Raw genomic sequence first — 11,958 nt, 5'->3', positions numbered from 1 at the left:
GGTTATCACTAGATGGGAAAGCCCCTTGGTTCAAATATGAAAATATAAAAAGCTACTAAAAGCAGTACTATTAATTATATGAGCCATCACCATTAATTAATTACTTCTATACACAATTTGAGCATTGCATGTTCTATCTATTACAAATATTTACTGATTAGTTTTTCAGACTGGAAGTATTAGAATCACATACCAAAGTGGTATATTTTCCAAACAGTTTTCTGAGGCCTCCAGAATTTCTATATTGCTATCCTGTTCCACCAATCTCAACATTCTGAGGTTTGGCTTTCTACAAATCAGAGATTTCTTAATTTTTATCTCTTTCTACCCATCTCAACATTCTGAGGCTTGACATTTTGCACATCACAGATCAACATCAACATTATTTTACATTATTTCAATTGAATTAAAAAAAGACATCAATAACGAAACATCATATGTGTGCATCTGCAAAACCAAACACATTAGGTACTTTTTAACCTTTTTAGATAAAAGTTTACAGTAGCACAAGAAATTTTTTTTAATAATCTTACTTATTGCATCAAATGGAAGCAATGACTCCGGAAAAAAAACTGCCTTAAAGGAGAAATGTCATTTTCAACATGATGCTTTGCTAATTCAACTATCTTAACTTAAATACACATCTCTTTAGAAGACATTTATGGGAAGTTTTTTCATGATTCAAAGAATATCTATGACGATCCCGGCCATTATAACAGTGGTTTTTGATGAATTATGTAATTATAATGACCAGCATTTTGATCAAAAATTCTCTGATAGATTCAAGAACAAACAAAATACTCTCACTGAATACAAATATGTCAATTAGCATGGATAAAACATGCAGTGTCTATGATGGATGTTGTATATACATGCTAATAATCAAATGCATGATGATGTCATAAAATCAGTTATGTGTAGATGATAGTTCACCAAGGATAGGATACATTAACAGCTATCGTGAATGATAGGTTGAAATGGTGATAACAGAAAGAAAAATGGAAAAGTTTCATCTATAGAAGTAGAATTTGAAAAGAAAAAACAACCCTGAATTTAGAAAGAATGAGCTAATTGCTTTGTAATTCCTTCCCGAGGTTTCTTCAAGATGATTATCCAAATGCAAATACCACGTATCATTACATATTTCAAGAATTTTCTGTATCACATAGTTAGCAAATTGGTCCTTTATTATTATCTGATACATGGATATTCAAGGCTTCAAGAGTCAACAAAGAGAAAAAGAATGGCCTCAAAAAAGGCTTCGGAAGGAGATATGATCATAGTAGAATTTGTAAATTAAGATTTTAATTTGCCTCACCAATAAATTGTCATTTTCTTCAGATTGCCCAGTAATCTCCTCAATCAAAAGCTCCCGTTCAGCAACATCACCAAACTCCAAACACTTCTCAACAACATTTGAGGCATATTTATGTTGCCTCAACTGTAATATTTTTCCAGCCAACTTGTTGATAATTTGGCTTTTTCATTGGATTTTCTCCTCTCCAGAACATGCAGGAAGTAGTTAAAACAATTCAAGTTAAGAGTCAAGAATAACATCATCCGAGAGAATAGAAATGCTTTACAGATAGAGCAAAGAAACTTGGGGAATTTTAGGCAGTAAGAAACCCCAGACAAACAATTAATGACCTGGACCAGCTGAAACCATAAATAGAAACCTAGCAAAGCACTCTCAAGAGAGAAAAAAAAAATTTAAATGCATCTAATTCACCCATTGAAATTGCAAAATGTTGAGCAAGTGGTGCTTATTAAACAATAATTTTATTAACTAAAACAATTACAAAGTTGTACAAAATCACACCCCACAAATTACTCACACCACTTGACAATACTCACAGTACTCACTAAACTCACACAACCCACTCTTTATTTGTCTGTACACACAGCACACACATTTCTGTTTTTGCTGCACTCACAGACTCTAACTCTAACTCTCTGCACACAGTCACTGCTTCTTATTTTGGCTGCACACAGTCACTGCTTTAATTTTCTGCACAATCACATGGGAATCACTTAAGTCATATTTATACTGTATGTCGGTTGTGCAGCCGACTTTAATCTTTCTTTAATTTTCTGAAATGTCGGTTGTTCTAGCTGGTCATGAATCATCTTGAGTGGCGGCTGGAAGGCTCCAAAACTCTCTATTGAAAAGAAAAATACATATATAAATAATAGTTTCAATAGGCACAACAAATGAACTGGGAACTCAAGTCTGCACAACCAAGTTGAGTTACATTACCTGAATAACACGACAACCATATGGATGCGTAGAAAGCGTGGCAACTTGACCTCGAAGAGCAGAAATACTAAACCCAATTTTTTCTGTAGGTACACATTGTATTCACTTCTGTATCACATGATTCCCACTCTGATCACGTACACATCTCATGACATGCCCATCAAGCTCGAGGACTAATTGTGCTTTCTGATCTAGCTCAATGACTTCAAAGGCCTAGGAAAAACAATCAAGATTCAAAGCAAATGCTATTAACATTTCAAACTGAAGGATACTTGGAACTCATTCAAGCAAAAAAATGATGCATTCATTTTGAAAAACAAACCCCCCTTCTCCCTCCCCCACAATAATCCCTGCCAAATTTCTTATTTAATTTGGTATCTTACTTCACACTGAAAGACTTCACTTTGGAATTTACTTGGCTTTCTCTGATTGCCTAGTCTACTTCCAAAAGGGGTGAGGTTGTATTTGTTGATTGTCTCACATTCCGGTGAATCACCTCTAAATGAATAAACTAACTTAAATGCCCTTTAATCATTTAAGGTCTGCAGGCCAACAAAAGAAGGCTAAAAACTTTTAAAGCAAGCACCAATCGGCGGACTATCATGCACAGTTCAACGTTCTCTCCCACTTGACAGCTCAAAAAAATGCTCTAGAAGAAGCTAATGTACCACTAAACTTTTGAGGGAGATATATCAGAAAATTCAGCCTACCTTTTGTATCACTCGGCAACCATACATCTGCAAGCTTAAAGGCAAAATCTGGCCATCAAGTTTATCTGCAAGCTCCTTCCCCTGCTTAGGACTTCCATGTTCAAAAAACTGTAAGAAATCAAATTTAAACAAACAACAATCAATAGCATGAACTATGCATTTAGGACCACATATTGTAGAAAAGCATACCTTTTGAATAACATCATTTCCAAAAGCATCTGTCATTAATTTTGAAGCAAGAGGAAGAACTTCTTTGAAAACAGACAACTTGTCTTCAAGACTGCAATGTTCTAGCTTCTGCTGAATAAATCGACTCCCGTGTTGATCCACACTGAAACGAGATGTGCATGCAAATTTATTTTCATATTGGAGATAGTACAACAAATACATGACGTAAGGTTTTGGGAAAACAAACTCAGTTAAGAACACTGCCTAAATTCTACTATACGCCCTGCTATGTCCAAGAGCTCAAAAATTTTGCACATTGCTGGATTTCATTTCTTCAAGAAATGAATGCCTCCTGGGGTCATCAAAGATGTTTACTCCTCTCTGCCCTTGCCATCCAGGATAGATACCTGCTCTTCTATATGAACCCTGAGGATACCTTAGATCATTTATGCGGTAGTTTATACTTTCTGTGGAATTTTAAAGAAAATTTGGCATACTTTGTGATGCCATTGACATGCTGTTTAAGAGTTTTGTTATATGGTTAATGACTAATATTATCTGACATGGAGGATTACTATTCTGTCCTAGGGGAGCCAAAAGATGCCAGTATATCTGAAATAAAAAGTGGTATCCAGATTTTCATTTTCTTTTTTTTTAATATGTTAATTTTATGGCTTACATAGTGGAGTACGTATTCTTATTTCTTTATTGTTCTTTCTCTATTTGTTTTATCCAAAATTTTCGGTTCATTTATATATCAAAATGATTTTTCTTCTAGTCATTTGAATTTCATAATTAATCAGGCTTTAAAGTTTTAATTTTTGTTTAACAATGTGATAGGAATCTATAACACTGTTGCAAGAATGCCTCATCAGCTGCATTATGCAGACATGGGCTGCTGATGTGTGATGAAGAATAAGACATGCATAGGAAGTGGTCAAACTGAATATTCCATGTCTAACCAAATTTTGAGGAAGTTAGTAGTATTGTTTATAGCTTGATAATAGGAATATCATGCTTTTTGTTTATGGTTTGATAATAGGAAGTTCATGCCTTTTGTTTACGGCTTGACAATAGGATGATCATACCTTTCGTTTATGGCTTGATAATAGGAAGATCATGCCATATAATTAGTAATCCTTTTGTAGTTAAGGAAGATGCATTTAATGGAAAAAAAAAACATTTTTCAGTTCCATATACTCATTATTCCTTATTAAGAGTTTATTTTTTATGTTTTGTCTCAAACACAATTAACTGAATCACTGCAAAGATTAACATTTTTATTATAATAAGAATGGGGAACTTGTAAGGTTCCTATTACACAGGAAATTAGAAAAATAGAAAATACACTCTTCTTGCAGTTCTGCGGAGCCAGATCACCTCCCAACAACACTCCGAAATTGGATGAGTCTAGCTGACACCCATCCTCCCCTTTTATTGACACTGAGAATAATTTAAGAAGGTCGGGAATCATGAACTTCCCTTTTATTGCAAATTAGGTTTGGAAATCAGGGATTCTTCCCTGATTGAGACTTTAAATTATGACTCTCTCCTATTCTTATTAGTTCTATGATAAATTGGCCTCATTGGGGTCTTAACATAATGCATATGCTTCCATGATATGTTTGTGGTTTTCCCTCTTTGCTGTCCAGTTTATTAATACTATCTTTATTAATCATATCTTGGTTTTTTTAGTATTTCATTTTATTATTTGCATACTATGCGATAGTTTTTCTACGTGTATTTTTTGACTCTGCATGCGATAGGCTTTTTATTTTACATTATCCTTATGCTCTTTCAAGTCCCTGGTAAAAGGTTATTTGTTTTGTGTATTTGGCAGTTGGCACAATTGACATTGATTTGTTTTTCCTTGCCTGCTTCATTTAAGAGGAAGCAATTTCATGAGGTTGTGTTTTTGATGTATATTATATGTACACAGAAAGTAAATACGAAGCTCAGTTAAAATCACAACTTGAAAAAAGAGAAGAGCATTAGTTTGTTATGCTAGGATATGACTTCTCTTTTCTGGTTTGGCAGTGCCAAAACGGTCAGGTTAGTCGCTGATACTGGTCACAGGTTCATCTATCAGGAGAAGCTATAAGTGATGTTTATTCATCAGCCATGCATATCAGTGTTAGAAGCCTTTATTCATAGTCGTAAGAAACCAAAATAATTCCTGTCCTAACAAAACAACAAAATAAATGTTTGGTTTGATGATACGAACCTTAGGAGAACCATACCTTAAAAGCTAGCATTTGATACCACCACGCTCCACAGCCCCGGCGCCCACGCAGACTGACTGTGAGCTAGCTCCTTGCTAGCCCCGGGCGAACACTGCAATGCTGGCGTAACCACCCACGCCGCATGATTGCAACTGGAAGATAAGGTGATGACTCTAATACCAAATGATACGAACCTTAGGAGAGCTTTTGAGATGTGGTTCTCCTAAGGTTCACATCATTTGGTATCAGAGCCATCACCATGTCTCCTAGTTGCAATTGTGCAACGCGGGTGATAACGTCGGCATTGTAGTGTTCACCTGAGGCTAGTAGGGAGCTAGCGCACAGCCAGCCCGCGTGGGCGCTGGGGCTGCGGAGCGTGATGGTATGTTAGGATCCCAAGTGCAAGGTATGAGACTTGAATCTCACATTAGAAAGTATGAACAACTAGTGTGAGATTTATATGACATTGGGCTCTCCCATCTCAATAGCTAGCTTTTAAGGTATGGTTCTCCTAAAGTTCATGTCTAAGAAGCACGGAAACGCACAACAGTGTGCGTTTCCATGAATCCGAAACAACCCGAAACTGGTACTAAACGTTTCGGGGCCGTTTCGGTAATTTTAAATAAAAGGGAAACGCGTTTCTTTAACAGAAACAATTTTCTATGCATACAAGGATTCTGAAAGTATATCATAAAAGGATTCTGAAAGGATTTTGAAAGGATTTTGAAAGTGAATAACAAAAACAGTTTCCTATGTGTTAGATTATCTTCTCTTCTTTGTTGTCAATCTCTTGGGCATCTTCTTCTTCTCCGAACAGTGGTTGGAAGAAAGAAAACTCTGTGAAAAAAGTGTGCGTTTTTCTTGCTTTTTATGATACAAATTAGTTTATATGGATTTTAATCTAATGCATCTTTACTCCCAAGATTAATTTCTTTTTATAAAATATATATTAATTTATTATATATACTCTATTCCCAAGACTATAATTTTGCATGCCTCTTCCAGATTTGTTAGTTTTCCAAGATTTTTATTTTATTATAAAACATGTATTAAATTATTATATATATACTCCCATATGCCTGCTTTTTGCTCAAAGATTTTATATGTCTCTGTCAATGCATGCTTCTTCCAGGTGCATCAGTTTGCCAAGATTTTTTTTTATTATAAAATATATATTAAATTATTAAATCAATTTTTTGGTCAATGCATGCTTTCTTCCAGATGTGTCAACGTTTGAATTCTAATTTATCATAAAATATATTTTAAAATATTAAATTATTTTATATGCTCTATTCCCCCTTAAATATATATATATATATTTATATCAATGCAATTTGGTTAATTTTTGCAATATATATATATACACACTCCCACATAAGTTATTCATGAATATAATTTGTAATTATAATCCATAATTTATTTTATTAATAATTATTGAATATTTGATTTTATATAATTTAATCGAATAATTTTATAGTCTGTAATTTAGTTATTCTTGTTTGATTTGAATATTATTTATAGATAAAAGTTTTCCTATAATTAAATTGATTTATTTATGTTTTCAATTTGTGATTTTATTTCAGTTGTGTAGCAAGCTGCCAAGAAGAATAATCGGTGATTTATGTGATTTGGTTGATTTTTTGGATAAATTTTAGCAAATTGTTGGTGATACTGAATTTGGGTTAATCATTAATGGATTCTGCTACTGGTAAGGAAAGTTCTAATTCTAAAAGTAGTAGTAGTAGTGTGGGTTATGCAAAAAAGAATAATGATGAAGACTAAAATTCATTGTGGAAATATATCACAAAAATTGAGAAACTTGGAGAATCATGGGGTACATGCAAATGGGTTTGTAATTTTTGTCATAGAGAAAGGCAAGAGACTTATACTAGAGTTAAAGCTCACCTATTAAAAATTACGGGGAAAGGAATCGGTGCTTGTTCTAAAGTGAAATTTGAAGATTTAGTAGAAATGAGAAAATTAGATGATGAAGCTACTAATAAGATTTATAATTCTCAACCTAAGGAAGTGTCATTGCCTAGTAGTACTACTAATGTAAATCAATCATTATCTTTATCCTTACCGTCACCGAGTGGGTCAAATCTTTTTTCAAAGAAGAGAAAAGTTAATAATTCTCTTATTGCTAAATCTTTTGACATACAAATTAGAGCTCAATTAGATGAGAAAATTGCTAGAATGTTTTACATTGGTGGTCTTCCTTTAATTTTGTTATGAATCCAAACTATGTTAGTGCCTTTTCATTTGCAGCTAATCATTTATTGGGTGGTTATGTGCCTCCTGGGTACAATAAATTAAGAACTACACTACTTTGACAAGAGAAAACAAATGTGGAAAGGTTATTGAAACCTATTAAAAGCACTTGGATGGAAAAAAGGGTTAGTATTGTTAGTGATGGATGGAGTGACCCACAAAGGAGACCTTTAATTAACTTCATGGTTGTTTGTGAATCAAGCCCGATGTTTATTAAAACTGTTAATTGTGTAGGTGAAGTTAAAGATAAATATTTCATTGCTAATTTATTGAAAGAGATAATTGATGAGGTTGGTTATCAAAAAGTAGTTCAAGTAATAACTGATAATGCTAAAAATTGTAAAGCTGCTGGGGAAATCATTGAAGGTATGTTTCCACATATTTATTGGACTTCATGTGTTGTGCATACTTTGAATCTAGCTTTGAAAAATATATGTTCAGCTAAAAATGTGGAATCTAATCAAGAGACATGATAAATGTCATTGGATAACTGATGTTTATGGTGATATTATGGTAATTAAAAACTTCATAATGAACCATTCAATGCGATTGGCTATGTTTAATCGACTTAATCCTTTGAAATTACTTTCAGTTATGAACACTCATTTTGCTTCTGTTGTTGTTATGCTCAAAATATTTAAATTAATTAAGGGTGCTCTAGAATTAATGATTGTAAGTGAACAATGGGGGCAATATAGAGAAGATGATCAAGGCAAAGCAAGATTTGTTCGTGATAAGGTGTTGGATGAGAATTGGTGGGTGAAGGTCAATTACATTCTTTCTTTTACTGCACCGATTTATAATATGATTCGAATGTGTGATACAAATAAGTCATGTCTTCATTTGGTTTATGAGAATTGGGATTCTATGATCGAAAAGGTTAAATTGATTAATTATGAACATGAAAGAAAGTTTCCTACCCAAGATTCTCCTTTCTATTTAGTGATCTATAGTATTCTTTATGATCGTTGGGCAAAAAGTAATACTCCACTCCATTGTCTAGCTCATTCATTAAATCCAAGGTAAATATCTAATTGAATTATATATATCTTTTATACTTATTTGATATATTTATTTATTAAATTGGGTATTAATTTGTTAACTATTTGATATATCTATTATTTGTGAAGGTTTTATAGTGAACAATGGCTTGAAAGAGGTGAAGGTAGAGTGCCTCCTCATATGGATGGGGAGGCATCTATTGAAAGGAACAAATGTTTTAGAAGGATCTTTTCTGAAGATAAGCGTGTTAAAACATTGGATGAGTATGCTAACTTCTCCCTCAAAAGTGGACCGTTTGAAGATCCTGACTCAATTGGTGCTAGATTTAATATAGAACCGATGAAGCGGTGGGCATGTTTTGGTTTGAATGCTCCATTGCTTCAAAAGTTAGCATTCAGAGTACTTGGACAACTTAGTTCCTCCTCTTGTTGTGAAAGAAATTGGAGTACTTATTCCTTCATTCATTCAATTATAAAGAATAAATTAATTCCAAAACGTGTAAAAGATTTGATTTTTGTTCATAACAATCTTCGTTTATTGTTAAGGGTTAACTCTAAGTATTATGATGACAAGGAGAAGATGTGGGATGTTGGTGGAGATGACTTTGGGAGTATGGAAGATGTGAGAGTTCTTCAATTAACCAATCTGTCATTAGATGAACTAGAATTGGAGTCTGTTTTTTTCAATGAAGATGCGAATGACATAATGGATAAGGAGAATGATCAAATAGAGAAAATATAATAAATATTTTACTATTTTTTAAATTTTTTTCATTATATTTTATTTGATGACTTTGATATTGACCCTTGGAAATTATTATTTTGATGAAATAATATTGAGTTTGTAGATTGATTTATTTACATTTTGATAAAATATATTGATTTATATACATGTTTATTTTCCATTTTAAAAGATTAATATATAAATATTGATTTAATTTATACATACATGTTTCAATAACTTGAATTTGTAATCTATTTTTGGTATAAAATTATTTTGTTATATGTTATTTTAAATTGGTTGGAAAAAATCAATTGTTGTATTTTTTTAATTAAAATATAGGTTATTGTATTTTTTATAAAAATTTCATATTAAAAAAAAAACCCTATATTTTTTATATTGACATGTTTCCCCACATTTCCGTTTCCTACTTTTTTAAGAAAATACGTTTCGACGTTTCCATTTTCATGTTTCGATGTTTCGACGTTTCCGTTTCCGTGCTACTTAGGTTCGTATCATTTGACTAAGAAAACTCAACTCTAAAACATTGAGAGACAAGGACTAAATAGCCTCTTGTATCCTTCTCGTATGTCACCTTGTTGGAGATGATTGTGCTGTTTTACTTTAAAAGATGATTGTGCCACCTTGTTGGAGAAATCCTTTCTTTGTGAATTTTATACTTGGTTAATTAAGTAATAATTTTGTTCAAATTAGAAGCTTTTGTCGTTTCTACATTTTTATTTCCTCTGCAACTGAGCTGCCAAAGGTACTCTAATCAACAGCTTTGGCATGACCTCTTATTTTTCGTTCAATTAGTACAAACTTGCTCATATTCTTTTCATTTTTCAGCCTATCGGAAGCTTGCTAGTAATTACCACCCAGATGTGAACAAGTGAGTTCCTACATTATTCTAATCTGTCCTTTTTACTGCTTGCAACACCAGTAGTCTTAGCGTGCTTAGTTTGTTTTGCTAGTTCCATCATCTGTATAAATTTGAGACTCATATCATTAATGTTGTTTATTTGGAATTGTTCAAATAACTATGCAGACAACCTGGTGTAGAACAGAAATTCAAGGAAATAAGCAATGCATATGAGGTAAAAAGTTGAATCATGTGATTATTTTAGTTTGTAATTTGTGGTCAAGCTAGGGTTTATGGTTCAACTGACGAGGTTGTTCTTACTGCAGGTCTTGTCAGAAGATGAAAAACGGTCCTTATATGACAGGTATGGAGAGGCTGGACTTAAAGGTGCTGGTATTGGCATGGGGGTAAGTTAACTTCTGCTGATTCTGAATCAGACCATTTATTTCAGAATAGATGATTTATTTGGTTACTCTCAACACTTGCTTGCCACGGTTAAATGTTACTTGACTATTCCAGGATTTCAGCAATCCTTTCGATTTGTTTGAGTCACTTTTTGAGGGCTTGGATGTTATGGGAGGAATGGGAGGTATGGGGGGCAGAGCCCCCAGAAGCAGAGCAGTTGATGGACAGGATGAATATTACAGCCTTGTCATAGATTTTAAGGAAGCAGTTTTTGGAGTTGAAAAAGTGATTTGAGGTAAAACGCCCTTGAGAATTGTGGGACTTGTGATGGTTCAGGTGCAAAACTAGGGACAAAGCCATCTAAATGTTACTACCTATGGTGGGCAAGGGCAAGTTGTCTCATCAGCAAGGACTCCTTTAGGTGTCCTGCTCTTCATGTAATGGGACTGGGGAAGTGTTTACTCCATGCAACCCATGTTTTGGGGATGGACGTCTGAGGCAAACCAAACGGATCAGTCTGAAAGTTCCAGTTGGTGTGGTCAGTGGCAGCCGTTTAAGGGAAAGCTGGAAAGAGAGGTGGTCCCAATAGTGGATGGCATGGTTGATTTGAAGATCACAGCTGGGACGCAGCCGAACACAACTCTTGTTATGGCAAGGAAAGGGGTTCCAGTACTAAATAAAAGCAACATGAGAGGAGATCAGTTGGTACGCGTGCAAGTTGAAATCCCAAAAAGATTGAGCAGTGAAGAGAGAAAGCTTATAGAGGAGCTTGCTGATCTAAGCAAGGGAAAGAGAGTGAGCAGGAGATGGTTGAATGTGCATTTTTGTATTTTCAATTCTTAATTTGCTTATCTTTGAAATCATATTACTGGTTTGATGGATGAAGCCTGGGAGCTATGGAAATCTCTATTGAGCTGTGGAAGGGTTAACCGGGTGTACTTAGTGGTACTAGGTAAAATTATATTATAATACTTTTGTCCCACAAAATGAAGATATATTCAGGGGAATTAGAAGGTGAAATGGGAGGTACATCCATCTTTAATTTTTCATTCCATAATCTATTAGTTCTTTTTACTATGTTTAAGAGTGCATTTGATTTGGGTAATATTTTATTATTAAAATTAAAATATTACTAAAAAAATAAATTATCTAGAAAATGTATAAATAGTTATTGTGTATAACGGATATAATAAAATAATATGAAAATATTTTTTTTCTAAAATATCTTTTGGTACAGTTATTTTAAAATATTTTTCGAGTTACTTGTTATAATAATTGAAAATGCTGATATTTTTATTTAAAAAAATAATAAAATACATAATTATAATAAAATTAAGATTA

General features: G+C 33.4%; 2 pseudogenes; one reads left to right on the top strand and one right to left on the bottom strand.

Annotated features, from left to right (window-relative positions):
* Nucleotides 1-1,210: 1,210 nt before the first annotated feature.
* Nucleotides 1,211-3,357, bottom strand: LOC123221425 (annotated as a pseudogene).
* A 3,692-nt stretch (nt 3,358-7,049) lies between these two features.
* LOC123221424 lies at nt 7,050-11,600 on the top strand (annotated as a pseudogene).
* The last annotated feature ends 358 nt before the right edge of the window (nt 11,601-11,958 follow it).

The sequence above is a fragment of the Mangifera indica genome, chromosome 7 (assembly GCF_011075055.1).
Source record: "Mangifera indica cultivar Alphonso chromosome 7, CATAS_Mindica_2.1, whole genome shotgun sequence".
In the NCBI taxonomy this organism is placed as follows: domain Eukaryota; kingdom Viridiplantae; phylum Streptophyta; class Magnoliopsida; order Sapindales; family Anacardiaceae; genus Mangifera; species Mangifera indica.
The sequence above is the reverse complement of the archived record's forward strand: the minus strand, read 5'-3'. Positions and strand labels throughout refer to the sequence as shown.